General features: G+C 37.9%; 1 non-coding gene across 1 annotated transcript; it reads left to right on the forward strand.

Annotated features, from left to right (window-relative positions):
• Nucleotides 1–624: 624 nt before the first annotated feature.
• On the forward strand, nt 625–727 carry LOC138431589 (U6 spliceosomal RNA). The gene has a single exon (XR_011253747.1). It is a non-coding gene; the product is annotated as a U6 spliceosomal RNA (small nuclear RNA).
• The last annotated feature ends 5,753 nt before the right edge of the window (nt 728–6,480 follow it).

Here is a 6,480-nt window from a genome sequence, read left to right on the forward strand (position 1 = left end):
ATTTGAACTTCTTGTTTTCCAGGTTAACCTTGGATAAGCTTGTCATAGCTCCTATAAAGGATGGAATTATTCTTGTGATTGGCTTCCCAATGACTCAGTGAGTAAAGAATCTGCCACAATGCAAGAGACACAGGAGACACGGGTTCATTCTCCGGATTGGGAAGGTTCCCTGGAGAAGGAAATGGCAACCCGCTCCAGTATTCTTGCCTGGGAAATCCCATGAATGAAGAGTCAGATATGACTTAGCCACTAAGCGCACACACACATTCTTGTGAATTAACCATGGAAGCAGAGTGAGGAATCACAGATGAAGGAGTCCAGCAGACTGTGTTGCTCTGGACACACCTCAGTAGAATCCACAGGGTCAGTTGCTTTAGCAACTCAGGCAGCAGCAGCCATGGTATGGGTTCCACCATACCTATGGCCAGGGCCGGAGCCACACCCCAGACCACCTTGACGATTGCTATAACAGTGCCTGGGATCAGAGATGAAAGTTTCAGTTTCATAGCAGGGAGTTATTTTCCTCAATTTGAGTGTTACCATCAGCACATAGAATTTTATACAGTTTCTATAGTATATTTCAGACAAACTTGAATAGTAAAGCTTCATAAGAATAAAACTTCAAAACTTCAGCAGCATATATACTAAAAAAAATGAAATGATATAGAGACTAGCATGGCTCCTGTATAAGGATGATGTGTACGTTCATGAATCATTCCATATTTTAAAAAGTAAAAATAAAAACAAAACTTCCTGAAACACTTGTTTGAAAAAGTAAGGAGAGGGCCTTACAGCAAAAATTATAAACTTTATCCTGGGATCCAATAATCCTGTTACATGTCCTTAATTTTAGAGATTCCTTTTGTATTTTGGAGATTTTCTCACTCAGTTTTAAAGTCCATACTTAAGTTCTTTGAAATGTTGTCAATTTTAAGCCTTTTGGCTCAGTTTTAATAATTTTTTTCATATGCAATCAAGGAACGTAGAGAATGTCTATTTGAGCAGTGAAGTGATAAAGTGAGGAGGTACCTGAAGTAAATTATCTTTTAAATTATGTAATTCTTTCTTTCAGGCAAATGACTCTTCAGACTAAATAATATTTTCTACTCATTACTGTCAATAAATTAGTCAGTAAATAAAATATTTACTACATTTAAATGTTAATATAAAATCATATATCATTTTTTATCTTGAGAGTTTTATTTAATTATAACCATGACTTGATTCATTTCATGTGAGTACACCATTATATTATACAATTAATCATTTTTTAAAAAAGAAATCCAAGTATTAATGCTGAGTTTTCCCCCACATTTCACGTTTTAGGTTCCCAAATCCTCAACTTGATTTTAAAGTTGTCCTTGAGTTTTTCCAGAAAAGATTTCTTGAAATAATGGCCGAAGAAATGTGTCGCATGGGTATCTCATATTTGACTCTGTATTTAATCAGTTGTGGTAGCATATGTTATATTATAACATGTATCTGGAAAATGTTGCTGTATTTTCATGAATTTATTTTTTTTAAAAAGTAAATAAACATGTGAAAATAGTTTGAGTCTTATGGACGCTTGACAGGGTCTTCAGTTCCCACAGGGGTCAAAAGACCACACATTGAGAATTCCTGGTCTAGAGCAGGAATTCTTTAAACTTTTAGGTAAGAAAACTATGAGACTTCCCTGGTGGCTTAGTGGTAAATAATTCACCTGTAATACAGGAGACATGAGTTCTATTCCTGAGTAGAGAAGATCCCCTGAAGGAGGGCATGGCAACTCACTCTAGTGCTCTTGCCTGGAGAACCCCATGGACCGGGGCTACAGTCCATAGGGTTGTAAAGACTCAGACATTACTGAAGTGACTGAGCACGCGTGCAGGAAAACTAGACCAGCCAATATTTTGAGGTTAAGTCTCAAATTTGAATATAACAATTTATCTCCAATTTTTATATGCATTAATTACCACTAAATACCATTAAGTATAAAACATACGGAATTATTTATAAGAGAAAGAATTTATATTATGATAGATCATGGTATAGGACATTAGGAAATTTTTGTTTAAAATTTTGTGAAAACATAGATTTGAAATTTATTTTCAAATTCAACTTATTTTAAAGGTTGGAAAATATGTTACATCAACCAAATCATTTTTAATTTTTAATAAATTTTAATTCTACTATCTAGTGATGCAATTTGTTTTTGAAATTTAGCTAATGAATTAATACTGTCTTTAATTTCAGTAGCATGTTTTTACAAATTGAGACGTTTTCTTTTTACAAATGGGGTCAAAACCCATTAAAACTCTTCATTTAGCAAAAACTTTAAAATGAATTAGAAGTATTACTCAGCCGTAAAAAAGAATTCATTTGAATCAGTTCTGATGAGATGGATGAAACTGGAGCCGATTATACAGAGTGAAGTCAGCCAGAAAGAAAAACACCAATACAGTATACTAACACATATATATGGAATTTAGGAAGATGGCAATGACGACCCTGTATGCAAGACAGGAAAAGAGACACAGATGTGTATAATGGACCTTTGGACTCAGAGGGAGAGGGAGAGGGTGGAATGATTTGGGAGAATGACATTCTAACATGTATACTATCATGTAAGAATTGAATCGCCAGTCTATGTCTGACGCAGGATGCAGCATGCTTGGGGCTGGTGCATGGGGATGACCCAGAGAGATGTTATGGGGAGGGAGGTGGGAGGGGAGTTCATGTTTGGGAATGCATGTAAGAATTAAAGACATTAAAATTTAAAAAAAAAAAAAAAAATTTTAAAATGGAAAAAAATAAAATAAAATAAAATAAAATGAATTAGAATATTCTACATTCAACACTTTACTATTACATGGATGTCAGGAATTTATAAATGCTATACCCAAATAAATTAAAAGATGCTTACTCCTTGGAAGGAAAGTTATGACCAACCTAGATAGCATATTCAAAAGCAGAAACATTACTTTGCCAACAAAGGTCCATCTGGTCAAGGCTATGGTTTTTCCAGTGGTCACATATGGATGTGAGAGTTGGACTGTGAAGAAAGCTGAGTGCTGAAAATTGATGCTTTTGAACTGTGGTGATGTAGAAGATTCTTGAGAGTCCCTTGGACTGCAAGGAGATCCAACCAATACATTCTAAAGGAGATCAGTCCTGGGCGTTCATTGGAAGGACTAATGCTGAAGCTGAAACTCCAATACTTTGGCCATTTCATGCGAAGAGTTGACTCATTGGAAAAGACTGTGATGCTGGGAGGGGTTGGGGGCAGGAGGAGAAGGGGATAACAGAGGATGAGATGGCTGAATGGCATCACCGAGTTGATGCACATGAGTCAGAGTGAACTCCGGGAGTTGGTGATGAACAGGGAGGCCTGGCGTGCTGCGATTCTTGGGGTCGCAAAGAGTCAGACAAGACCGAGGGACTGAACTGAACTGATACCCAAATAAAACTTAGTAGTGTCACAATGAAAATCATTTCAAATAATCTTTTACAAAATGCTTTCTCCCAACACAGCAACATGTTTGGCATACTTTAGGAGCTGAGTATTGAATGAATGAATGAATGAATGAATGGCTGAACAAATGAAATGGACTTCATAATCAAAATGGTCTATGATAAACTTGCTCAATGCAAAGAAATAGAGGAAAACAATAGAATGGGAAAGACCAGAGATCTCTTCAAGAAAATTAGATACCAAGGGAACATTTCATGCAAAGATGGGCTCAATAAAGGACAGAAGTAGTATGGACCTAACAGAAGCAGAAGATATTAAGAAAAGGTGGCAAGAATACACAGAACTGTACAAAAAAGATCCTCAAGACCCAGATAATCATGAAAGTATGGTCACTCCCACTCACCTAGAGCCAGACATCATGGAATGTGAAGTCAAGTGGGCCTTAAGAAGCATCACTACGAACAAAGCTAGTGGAAGCAATGGAATTCTATCATTCTAAAAGATGATGCTATTAAAGTGCTGCGCTCAATATGTCAGCAAATTTGGAAAACTCAGCAGTGGCCACAGGACTGGAAAATGTCAGTTTTCATTCCAATCCCAAAGAAAGGCAATGCCAAAGAATGCTCAAACTACCACACAATTGCACTCATCTCACATGCTAGTAAAGTAAGTAATGCCCCAAATTCTCCAAGCCAGGCTTCAGTAATACGTGAACCGTGAACTTCCAGATGCTCAAGCTGGTTTTAGAAAAGGCAGAGGAACCAGAGATCACATTGCCAACATCCACTGGAACATGGAAAATGCAAAAGAGTTCCATTAAAACATCTATTTCTGCCTTCTTGACTATGTCAAAGCCTCTGACTGTGAGGATCACAATAAACTGTGGAAAATTCTGAGAGATGGGAATACCAGACCACCTGACCTGCCTCTTGAGAAACCTGTATACAGGTCAGGAAGCAACAGTTAGAACTGGACATGGAACAACAGACTGGTTCCAAATAGGACAAAGAATACGTCAAGGCTGCATATTGTCACCCTGTTTATTTAACTTCTATGCAGAGTACATCATGAGAAACGCTGGGCTGGAAGAAGCACAAGCTGGAATCAAGATTGCTAAGAGAAATATCAATAACCTCAGACATGCAGATGACAGCACCCTTATGGCAGAAAGTGAAGAGGAACTTAAAAGGCTGTTGATGAAAGTGAAAGAGGAGAGTGAAAAAGTTGGCTTAAAACTCAACATTCAGAAAACTAAGATCATGGTATCTGGTCCCATCACTTCATGGCAAATAGATGGGAAAACAGTGGAAACCGTGGCTGACTTTAATTTTCTGGGCTCCAAAATCACTGTAGATGTTAATTGTAACCATGAAATTAAAAGACATTTGCTCCTTGGAAGGAAAATTATGACCAACCTAGACAGCATATTAGAAAACAGAGACATTACTTTGCCAACAAAGGTCCGTCTAGTCAAGGCTATGGTTTTCCCAGTGGTCATGTATGGATGTGAGCGTTGGAATGTAAAGAAAGCTGAGCGCAGAATAGATGCTTTTGAACTGTGGTGTTGGAGAAGACTCTTGAGAGTCCTTTGGACTACAAGGAGATCCAACCAATCCATCCTAAAGGAGATCAGTCCTGAGTGTTCATTGGAGGGACTGACGTTGAAGCTGAAACTCCAATTCTTTGGCCACGTGATGTGAAGAGCTGACTCACTGAAAAGACTCTGATGCTGGTAGGGGTTGGGGGCAGGAGAAGAAGGGGATGACAGAGAATGAGATGGTTGGATGGCATCACTGACTCAATGGACATGGGTTTGCATGGACTCTGGGAGTTTGTGCTGGACAGGGAGGCCTGGCATGCTACAGTTCATGGGATCACAAAGAGTCGGACACAACTGAGCAACTGAACTGACCTGAACTGAAACTTGTTCAGTGGCTCAATTTTTTCTGGCTCTATGTGACCCTATGGACTGCAGCATGCCAGGCTTCCCTGTTTATCCTCCACTGTCTCAAGAAATTTGCTCAAACTCATGTTATTGAGTTGGTGATGCATTCCTACCATCTCATCCTGTCACCCCTTTCGCCTTCTGCCCTCAATCTTTCCCAGTATCAGGGTCTTTTCCAGTGATTCAGCTCTTCACATCAGGTGGCCAAAGTATTGAAGCTTTATGATAAATATATTTATTAAAAGGACATCCAGTTTCTTAGGGCTGCCTCAGGACTTACACGTTCAATTTCAAGCTTGACACAAATTCTATATGAATGACATCAAGCAACTAAGAGTATACCAGTAAATAGAAAATAGACACCTGGAAAACTCAGAGAAGCACCACTTAAAATGTTCCTCTGTGTTCTAGGGAAATGTACAGACACCCCATGCAGTTACCAGACTTCATGTGTGTTTTGAGCCATTTTGTTTGTGAGTTAAAAGGAAGTTGAATTTATTGATGAGGAAGCAATTAACTATGTCACATGTAAATTCAGCTTTAAACAGCATGAGAAATATGTAGAGGGACAAAAACAAGGAAATAAAGGATGGAGGTAAGCTTTGGGTCAGTCAATCCCTTGGGATAATATATACAAGTTTTTATGTTACAATCATCCATATGCAATGATGTGAAAGTGTATCATATTTGCAAAGAGATTAAATTTATTAAAAGAAATACTTAGAGAATAAAAGGAAAGTTTTCATTGCATGTAAGAAAAAAAAATCTTTATGATCCTGCACAGTGGAACCAGGGAAAGATGAGATCTGAATTATTTTCATGATTGTTTAGATTTCAATTTAGATTGTTGCTATTTTGAAGAGACAGGATGAGATGAGTAAGCCTAACAGCAGAATTCATATCTCACAAGAAGACAAATATGGTGGGTTTGATGGCTCTAGAGTTTGTCAGTAGAATCTTTGCGACCAATATCTTCCATAGTAAGATGGGCAACAGCAGTCATATCCATAGTCACCATATACTTGATAGCCACAGCCAAGCCTATCATATTCATAGTCCCATAGTAGTTTCCATAGTAGAT

This window comes from Ovis canadensis, chromosome 1 (genome assembly GCF_042477335.2).
Source record: "Ovis canadensis isolate MfBH-ARS-UI-01 breed Bighorn chromosome 1, ARS-UI_OviCan_v2, whole genome shotgun sequence".
Taxonomy (NCBI): Eukaryota; Metazoa; Chordata; class Mammalia; order Artiodactyla; family Bovidae; genus Ovis; species Ovis canadensis.